This window comes from Durio zibethinus, chromosome 16 (genome assembly GCF_047325235.1).
Source record: "Durio zibethinus cultivar Kanyao isolate XHJ-2024 chromosome 16, ASM4732523v1, whole genome shotgun sequence".
In the NCBI taxonomy this organism is placed as follows: Eukaryota; Viridiplantae; Streptophyta; class Magnoliopsida; order Malvales; family Malvaceae; genus Durio; species Durio zibethinus.
In genome coordinates this window covers 2,715,125-2,726,076 of record NC_143177.1, presented here as the reverse complement: position 1 = coordinate 2,726,076, position 10,952 = coordinate 2,715,125, and the positions used below count along the sequence as shown (strand labels likewise).

Genomic DNA, 10,952 nt, shown 5'->3' with positions numbered 1-10,952 from the left:
CCGCTATTACTACCAGCTGATCTTTCTCGAGGATAAATTGTTGATCAACAAATATACGAGGAATTCTCATCTTTTTTCCCCTTTCTTTAGCAATATCTTCAGAGGTTAAGCAATGGAAACCTGATGAATTTTCTACAGCCCTCCAAGTGGAGTCCATAGTCCCTCTCATTCTTTGTACAGTTGGACCATCAGTCGTACTAATGCAGCAACACATCATTTGAAATATCTCCTTCAAATTGCTTGTGGTCACCCACTTATTTTTTCTTGTTGGCCCAGGTAGCTAAAGAACAGCTTCTTTTTTCTTTTTGAGAGGAAAGAATCAAAAGAAAAACTTAAAAATAATATTACACGCCTCACTGATATCTCACAGAAAATTAGTGATTAAAAATTAACAATCAGCAAAATTCGAGAAATTTGACTTGAGTTTCAGCATTATGCATCAATCCAAGCAAGCACAGAAGCATAGACATATCATTAACACAGAATAATAAAGCTCCAAACATATGAGATCAATATGGATATCCTTGATCAAAAGTTCAATAGAAGAAATAACACACAACGCATCAGGTGGCACAAACTTTCTGCAAATATCTCCTCTTGACTTCATAGCTTGAGATGTAACAGTGAAGAGGTCTGATCAATCACTTGTGTATAGTAGTGTGACAAATAATCATGCATGGATGTCTCCCTATAGATGGGGGGATTTTCTTCTGATAATAATTCCTTGATTGGTCCATAAAGTCTAGAGGCATTTCCTTTATCATGAGCTTGTGTTCTGAAAAAACTTGCCACTGAAATTCTAGGGCCTTCACGTTTTACCAACACCCTATGATTGACACTTTTAAACACGCCATTGGAAATAAGCTGCATAGAAATAAGAAATGCATCTGCTTAAACAATATGATATATTCCATTTGTAACTGGCAACAAAGACGCTTGCGAAAAAATATCAGAAACATTGCAGGACAAGACAGAATTAATGCAGTATTCAAGGTTATCAGATGGACTTGCCTGTAGAAGATCTCCAATATTTACTACTAGGGCTCAAGGAATGTATGGTACATCAATCCATTGATCCTCATGAAGAACTTGCAGACCACCAATTTGGTCTTGCAGAAGTATTGTCATGAAGTTGGTATCAGTGTGGCTGCAAGTGCCCATGGTTAATTCTGGTTCAGGGCATTTAGGATAATAATGTCCCAGGAGGACGAGTCCCTCAGCACAATTCATGTCATTGAGACGGCTTGGGTTAAGCCCCAGGGCCTCAGAGAGAACTTCAAACAATGTAACTGCCAATGTTATTACTCTCTTGGAATAATCCATCACTATGTCTCTGCATGTTTGTTGATGAAAGCAAATTCAAGCAGCCAAGAGAATTGTAATTCTCACATGATAAATGATAGTAACAGTAAGCAGAGGCAGTAACAATTAAGTTGAATTCAACAGAAAATAGGACTACAAAATAGAACCCACAAAAACATTATTATCTACAGAAATCATCTTACATAGTCAATTGAATTATCTCCGACCAAGGTGGAAAGAGACATTAACTGAACTTAATAGTAAGATGAAAATTCAACAGAAATAGTCAGTCACATAAAAAGTGTTTACTGTTTAGTTTTAGGATCAATTTTAACCAACCCAGTGCCTTCCATGCTAGTATCAGACCATCAGTCTTTCCACATACCTGCAAACTCCAGGCAATTCCTCAGGGTCCGGTGATTCAGGAGCAATGATGCAAGTCAATGTGTCCCTCCAAGTAGCTGTTTGTGATTTATACAAATTAAAATTGCTCACGAATAGTACCTTTCTGGTACGCTCGCGTGTATAAAACGCCTTCTTCACCTCAGTTTCTTGCTCATGAAACCTTCGTACACCATCAATCATCTCATCCAAAACACTGACGGGAATTCCATGGTTAACTATCTGAAAGAAACCCCAATTTTCAGAACCATTTCTAACTAACTCAATTATCTTTGCACGCAGGGTTAAATCTTCTTTGACACCCTGAAGGTCTATGATTGGAACACTGAACTGGGAATTGGTATAAACTGATTTCTTCTCAAGGGAAAGTTGCGGATCAATGAAAAAACGAGGAATTTTGGTTATCCCAGACTCTACTAGTCCCTTGACTCCAGCTTTTGAATCATCAAAAGCTTTGATTTCACTTTTAAGATCATAATCAGAGTTAGCTTCTGTTTGAATTTTTCTACTTTCAGTGAGCATCATGATAGATCTTTGTTACCATTCCGAATCCCTCTGATATGACTCCTTCCGATGACTCTGAAACTTCTTTTCAGGTGGGGACAGAACAAATATAAACGGACAAGATATCCATGACACTACAACTTTCACCCTGTAGCAGAAAACCAAAAGCATAGAAGACAAAGATTAAAAAATGAAAAAAGTATAGAAGACAAAAAATACAAAACGACAAACCAACTCAAATAGTCCTGGAAAGCGAGTTATGAAATATAAATGACCAAAAAAATAAATTAAAAAAAAAAAAACTGATGAAATGAATCCTAAAGGGCGGTGGATTCTTAATATCTTCTGTAAATTCAACTCAGTTTCACAGCTTGAAATTTGATAGTGAACAGGCACCATCAAGCCTTTCAGAATAGGAGTGAGACAAAATAGTCCTAACTGAGGTCATTTTGTATTCTTTGGGGCATTTTGCCAACAAAAGATGCTCTTAGAAGTAAGTGTATTCGGGTTGGTGATCTTTGTTGCGTATGCGGCAGTACATATTAGAGATATACATGAGTATGTCCTTTTAAGTTCGGCAACCAAGATTCCGCACATGCTGAAGTTCAAGTCATTCTGTTTGGTTTGAAGCTATCTCATGATTACGGTTCCATTCGTTCATTGTTTAAAGCGATTCTTCCTTGGCAATTTCTGAAATTAGCGTAGCTGAAGTTTCCTCCTGGGATGTGGCAAGTTTGATTTCAGATATTCTTGATTTAGCTTTCTCATGCATTGCCTGTTCTTCTGCCAGACTCAAGATTGTTTGGACCTAGTAAGGAGTTGTTATCAGAAGAGAACCCTCCAAAATACAGGAAACCACTGTCAAAGACTATACTACCTACTTCAACGCAAAATGCCCTTGTGGTACTTCCGCTTGCCACATTTCAGGCTCTGAACTTAGCCACGGAGATTAAAACAGCAGAAGCATGACAAATAGTTTCAGAAATAATAAAAATTCATCAGATCTTTCCAAAATATTTTTGATCCTGATGAATTTATAACAACAGGATGATATAGGTAACATAATTTGGATTTTTTTTGAATATTTTTTGTTATGATTACTTTGATTCTTGACCAATTAAAAGGAAGTGATATTTATGTATAGAACTTATGAAACTTATTTAGCATTGCTCAACAAATATTTGCTCTTTCTAGTCTTCTTTTGGTGTTAAAGCTATGATTCCTCGTAAATTTAACTTTACATATATTGTATGAAATGAAAATCTTTAAGTTAAATACTATTAATTTCCTAATAACACCAACTCTATTACACTGAAAATTATATTTTACGAAATCAAATAAATTTAAAAAAAAAAAAAAAGAAGGTTGAAGAAACTTTATTGCAACGGATGGGGTTTTAGCTTTGCATTTTTCCCTGAACATACATTATATCTGTGTTTTTTGTTTTTATTTAGCTAATATGGCTGAAATGAGCAAATTAGAAAAAAAAAGGTTCGAAAAGGGGGCAGGTGGCGTGAAAGTCATATCAATGTTTCGTATCTCTCTTCCAGTTGGATGAAGTACATCTATATTTCTTTATTTGGATGAAACACAAAATACTTTTTTTTTACCAAATCTATATTTTTTTAAAAAAAAAAAAATTAACGTTTTTGTCATCCTGCCAATGCAAAAGGAAATCGTTATGTTTGTGGTGTGGTTGTTGGCTTTATTTTAATGATTTTAGTTATCTCTAGACGTTTTAAAATATATAAAAAAAATTGTTATATTTTTTAATTAATTATGATTGGTTATTTATTAAAATTTATTTTTTTAATAAAATTTTAAAATTTATTAAAACTTAATTTTTGAATCTACAAAAATAATTTAGATTTAGAGTGTAATTACACATGAAAAAAATTAACAATTCACAACGTCTACTTTAAAAATGATATCAATTAATTATGTGTTATCATTTAATATTGATAAAAATAATTTTAATTTTGATATTTAAAATTATTTTTCTTGACTTCCTTTATTTATCACAATTTTGTCATAATTTTGGCTTTTGTTTTTATTTTCATTTCTTATTATTTCACTTTTTTCACAAAATTTTTTCTTTTTTCTTTTTTTTTTAAAATTATTATTCTAATTTTATTAGGAAAAAATAAATTAAAATCATGTTATTAAAAAACTTTTAAAATATTATAGTAGTTGGTAATATTAAAATAATTTTTCATACTTAAAGATTTTTTAAAAATCACTACTCAGATTTTTTTTAAATCTTATCTTTAAATGTTCACATCTATTTTTTTCATAATTGCGTGATGTATATGTAATACAAATAATGAAACATAATATTCATGCATTATTATATGTAATTTTATTCTTAAGAAAAACTCATTTTTTATTTTCTTCATTTTAAAATAAAAAATAAGTAAAGGAAAATTCTTTGTATTGAATATTTCTTAAATACTCTAGTACTTTGGTAATATTTTAAAAAATATCTTCACCTAAAAATTTTTAAAGAATCACTATTTAAGTTTCCTAGTATCTCATTATTGGAGGATTTAAGTTTTTGTTTTAAAAAGATTTTTCAACACTTATATATATATTTATTTATTTTCAAAACTTTAAACTTTAAATGTGCATAGATAAATAAATAATAACTTAACAAAATATAAAAAATTACCTAAAAAAACTAGTTAAAATCGATCAACGATTAAATGATGATCCAATCCTGTTCAATGGTATCTTATGCTAGTTCAATCAGATCAATCCAGTACTATTAACAAATGCTGTATCCAAGTCAGGCGCACGAATCCTAATTCGGGTTAGGTACATGCACAGGTCTTTTTTTTTCAAGCCATAAAAGCCAAAAAAAAATTTCTTTCATTTCAAACCCATTTGCTAAAAAAAAAATTCAAACACTGTAAAAAAAATTAAACAGCCAGCCACTCAAACCAAGAATCAGTCGATGACTATCACATTAGCTACTAGTTTGAACCTAAATATCACTAAAATGTTCCTCTTGACCTTTTCGTCTTAGATCTAACTTCTATTAATAGGAGTTGGATCCAGATTGATCGCGCAAGCCTGAGTCCAATCAGATAAACACGTGGATCTTTTTTTCAAGCTATAAAAACCAACATTTTTTCTTTCATATCAAACCCATTCGCTAAAATAAATTCAAACACTCTGAAAAAAAATATAAATGGCAAACCACTCAAACCTAGAACCAACTGGTGGCTATCGCGCCAACCGTCCGTTTGAACTCAAATTTCATCGAGATGTTCCTCTTGACCTCCTCATCTCAAATCTATGCTTGGATTGCCCTAGATTTGCTTATAAAGCATTAGATCTAGGCCTAAGTCTATCGGTTTTAAAATAAAAAACAATCATTTTTCCTAAATTCGACCACCACTATTTTTTTATATGTTTAGCTTCTAGTTGAGACCTTCCACATCCTTAAAAACCAAGTCCTAAAACGAGCCTCAACTCTTTACAACTGAACCTCCTTATAGTGTTTTTGTTGCTCATTTTTTTGGCTTTTAACGTCGAAACTCCCCTACTAAGGAATGTGTTGAACTCTTTTATGGGTTTTTTTTTTTTTCTTTTTGGGTTTGCTGTGGGTGAATGCCTTTTTTTTATGGTGTGTTGTTTTTGTTTATAGAGGGTTGTTTCAGTAAGGGTGGAAGCGAGGTTGAGGGTCTATGTTTGGGCAGTAAAGTGTGGTGGTTTGGGTAATGGAAATAGGTCAGGCAATGATGCTAGAGTGGTGGTAGGGTCTTTTTTTGTTCAAAATTACCTTTTTTCTACTTGATTTTGGCTCAGTTTTATAAGTGTGGTAAGATCATTTGAAGGAATAGATGAAAGAATAGGGTTTTAGGTATGAAGATGGGTTAATGCTAGTTAAATTTCAGCTACAAAAGGTAGTGGTAGGGATTGGGAAATATAGGGTAAGGTGGCATTAAGGTGGCTCAAGCTGTCATTGTATCCTATGAAATATTGTATACTTCAAAAAGAAAAAAAGACTGGGAAGGATAGTTTTTGTGCACTAAAACTTGACATGAGTAAGGCTTATGATCTGAGTAGAGTGAAATTTCCTGAAGGCAATGATGTTTAGATTGGGATTTCATTCTATATGGGTAGATTTTGTAATGAATTGTGTAACTTTTGTTTCATATTCTATTGTGGTAAATGGCTGTACTACTAATGGTTTTTGTCCTGGGAGAGGGCTCCGATAAGGGGATCTATTCTCTGCTTACCTATTTTTGATTTGCACTGAAAAGACTTTCAACTCTTTCAATAAAAGCTAAAAGGGATGGTTTGCTACACGGTTTGCAAGCAAGTAAGAAAGGTCCTAAAGTTACTCACCTGTTTAAGTTTGATGACAGCTTGCTATTTGCTAAAGCAAGTAGTAGCAAAAGTGAAGTGGCAAGGGACATGTTAAGAAAATATGAAGAAAGCATGGGCCAATGTATTAACTTTGACAAATCATTAGTGTCTTTTTAGCAGCAACTCAACGGAGGACAGGATGGCCGAAATCAAGAATATTTTTAGTGTCTAAATCACTTCAAATCTCAAGAAATATTTGGGGTTGCCTTTTATGGTGGGTAGGAACCGAAATAGAGCTTTTTGAGAGTTGAAGGACTAGAATGGAGGGGTGGAGTAACAAGCTATTATCTCTGGATGGTAACGAGGTTTCCTTAAAAGCAGTGGTGCAAGCAATACCAACTTATACCATGAGTTGTTTTAAGCTGCCAAAAACTTTTTGTAATGAACTTGATAGAATTATTAGTAAATTATGGTGGCAGCATGGTAAGGAAAAAAAGGGGATCCATTGGATGAGTTGGGATCGCATGTGTAAACCAAAATACGAGGGAGGAATGGGGTTCAGAGATATGCAAAAATTCAATGTAGCTCTATTAGCAAAATAAGAATGGTGGCTACTGAAAAATTTTGAAACGATGGCATATGGTGTGTTAAAAGCTAAGTATTTCCCGGATGTCAATTTCCTAGAGGCCAGGTTGGGAAGCAATCCTTCTTTAGTATGAGTATTTGAGAGTTGAAAACAATCTTACAGAAAAGGGTGCAGTGGAGAATGGGTGATAGACAGGAGACAAAAATCTGAAAGCATAAGTGGTTGCATTTACGTTGGGTTTTACTCCAATATCGTCCAGAGGTGAATCTGATGAGGAAGAAAGGGTATGTGAGCTCATTGATAGTCAAACAAAGCTATGGAACCTCGAGATTCTCAAGACCAGGATTAATGATTAAGAAGCAATACTGATTGTACCCTGCCCTTGAATAAGAGGAGCTATCTTGATGTGCAAGTTTGCCATCATGATAATAAAGGTGTGTATATTGTTAAATCTGAATACAAGCTGCTATGTAATGGAGACCAAAACAGTCCTGGCCATAATAATTTTAATAATCTGGGATTATGGAGAAAGGTTTGAACTGTAGATGTATCGAACAAGAACAAGATCTTTTTCTGGAAAGTATGTAATGGCTTTTTATCATTGAGGCAGAATCTTGCTGATAAACGTATCCAGATGGACCCTAAATGCATCGGATGGGGGCAACAAAGCGAAACAGTGGAATAAGTTCTGAGAATGCGTGCAACAGTAAAGGACATGTGGAGACTTCTAAAATTTCCATGGAACCAAAATGAAGATGAAGATGGGATTGAAGGGATTATGCAACTGGTTGAAAAACTAAACACAAAACAATTCTAACAACTAGCTATTACAAGTTGGGCATTTTGGTCAAGTAGAAACAAAGAGCTTCACGAAAGACAAAAATGGCAGCGACAAAAATGTGTAAGTTATACAACAATATATACATGAGTACAACAAAGCGAGGTTAAGCTCGGGAAGAAAGCCAAGTAGAGAACCCCTAACAATGGCAACCACCAGATCATATGGTTTTTAAAGCAAATTTTGATGGGACGCTATGCAGAAAACAAAAAAGATGAGGTATAGGGGTTATTATGGGAGACTCTGAACAAAAAGTTCTGGGCACATGTTCTGCTAGGATGGAAAATGTCAATAATCCATTTGCAGTGGAAGCCAGTGCAGCAGTCAAGGCGACGAAGTTTGCTCTGAGATGGTTTTTCTGCTATGGAATTTGAGGGTGATGCCTTATGTGTAGTGAAGAAACTATAGGCATGGGAACAAGATCTGTCACCTATTGGCCATATTATAAAGGAGGCAAGAGAGAAAAGTAGATGGCTTCAACACGTTTCATTTATGCACACAAAAAGAAATGTCAATGTTGTAGATAGGCATGGGTTAAGGATTAACGAGGATATGTACTAGATAAAAAAGGTTCCTTCATTTGTCCATGGTGTTGTGTTTAATGACTCAAATGGTTTTTTTAATGAATGATTAAGAATCCTTTATCTTACAAAAAAAAAAAAAAAACTTTGCATTGCTCAATTGAAATTTGATCGAATCTTGTTAAATTATCGTTATGTAAGATGATATCACTTATATATATACATATAGAAATGACAACATTTATTTTGACTCTTAAATTATAAAAAAAGGATCATTTGGATCTCTGATTTCTTATTTAGATAATTTTAACTCTTGATATTTTATTTAAGTGTCAAATTTAAAAAAAAAAGTCACGTGCAGTTGTCACGGATCTAAGGAGAAGTCCTGAATCCCACATCGAACATAAAAAGAAGGTCACTAGAGTATATAAGGGTTCACACCACCTTTTTCTTGTGAGGTGCCATTTGTAGGATAAAACCGTGAGGCCAGTGGGGTCAGAACGGATAATACCTCACAAGGGTGTAAACTGTGACAAGAAGGCTGATATGGGACGTCGGATGAGTGGATGCCCGGGTCTCGGAGCCGCGCGGGTTTGGAGCTTAAGTCTCGACCCATGATAAGAAGTGATATCAGAGCCAGCTCTATACCGTTCGATCCACGCCAAGTACTTCGAGGGAGGTAGGCAGGGTGGCCAGCTTCCGTGACGAAGGCGTCACGAGGTTGGGTGGGTGAGAATGTCACGGACTTAAAGAGGAGTCATGAATCCCACATCGAACATAAAAGGAATGTCGTTGGGTGGGGGAGAATGTCACGGACCTAAAGAGGAGTCATAAATCCCACATTGTAGGATAAAACCGTAAGGTCAGGGGGGCCAGAGCGGACAATACCTCACAATAACTGTGCGAGTTCAGAGCTTAAGTCTCGACCCATGACACACAGTTACTTGACTGATAGCACAATTAAGGATGCCACGTAAGATGCTATATAACCAACCATATCAACACTTATTACCACATGTTAGTCCATAAGATAGTAAAGCGTCACATGGTTGATGACTTGACAACCCAACAAAAAATTTTTTCTATCATATTTTCTCTTTCCGTTTTTGTTTACGATCTCTTTCTTCGTAAATTTAAAAATTTAAAAATTACTTTTTTTACTAGAATTTAATGTTGTATCGTCATGTCAATCGTTGCTTATGGATGTTAACAATCCAACGAAAACCACCTTTGGACTTCTCTCAACTTTATGATCAATTTTTCAATTTTAGTTTTCCTTAAAAATCCTAGATCTAACTTAAAATTCAAATTTTGTTGCCACTTCTTCCAACATCATTTGACACTTTTCATTGCAAGTAAAGCCTTCCTCTTTTCTATTGCAACCTTCTCTACCCTCTTATCAGTTTGAAAAAAAGTTTCTAATGGGTGAAAAAGATAGAGCTCTTGGGAAAAAAATTCGAAGCTAGAGTTTTTTATTAGTTTTACGAGGCTTGATATCATTTTCTTTGATCACTATCATTGATGTTGTTGCCATTAGAATGACTTTGGTCATAGGGCGTGTCACCTTTGTTTATGATGAGGTTCAATGTGAAGTCTTGTATCTAATCTGTGAAGTATTATTTATTTTAATCTAAAAATTTCATAATTTTATCTCATAAAAAATGTCTCACAAGTTTATATTTAAATTTTAACTTATAAATTATTATAAATCTTTAAAATATTTCGATATAAGATTGAGATGTCACAAACTCTCTTCATTAAAATTTGACGTCCTAATCAAGTCCAACACAAAGTACATACATAATTATATAACCATAAAATCAAGATTAACTAGACGTTGAGATTCTAGAAGTGGTTCTTATCATATAGCACTTAATTCATATCCAATTAATAACCGCCTTTTATACCATTTATGAAGATCTGAATCCAACCAACCAAGTATTATTTATTTTAATTCAAAGGTTTTATAATTTTATCTCACAAAAAATATTTCACAAATTTAAATTTAAGTGTCAACTTATATATTATAGCAGATTTTTAAAAAATATCGATGTGAAATTGAAATATCACATGTGAATGCTTCCTTCCCTGTCTATTCTTAAAAATCCCTTCAAAAACCCCTTAAAAATCATCGATGATCTATTTTCCCTTTCAAAATTTTCATTTTCCATCCAATAACTTATTTTTCTAAATTTTTATCCAATATTTTTCTTTTTTTTAATAAAAGAAAGTTTGAATTTTAATATGAAGATTTATTTTTTAGCAAACAAGATCACAAAATAGTTTCCATAGCTATTCAGGCAACCATCAGCAGTGTTGGATTTAAACTAAAACCAAAGATTGATGTTGTTTCATTCGGAGGGTAGGCACTTGGAGGTTTCTAAATTTTTTAAAAAATATTTTTACTATTAGGTGTGCTACATGACAAATAATATATAATAATTGACTACCACATGGCACATCTAATAAAATTATCAATCACGTG

The 10,952-nt window shown here is 33.7% G+C and overlaps 1 pseudogene across 1 annotated transcript; it reads right to left on the bottom strand.

Annotated features, from left to right (window-relative positions):
* Positions 1 to 362: 362 nt before the first annotated feature.
* On the bottom strand, positions 363 to 2,685 carry LOC149514205 (1-aminocyclopropane-1-carboxylate oxidase homolog 1-like; annotated as a pseudogene). The gene is made up of 3 exons (XR_016328575.1): positions 1,688 to 2,685; positions 1,012 to 1,333; positions 363 to 864 (listed from the first exon to the last, which is right to left on the bottom strand). The product of XR_016328575.1 is annotated as a 1-aminocyclopropane-1-carboxylate oxidase homolog 1-like (transcript).
* Between the last annotated feature and the right edge of the window lie 8,267 nt (positions 2,686 to 10,952).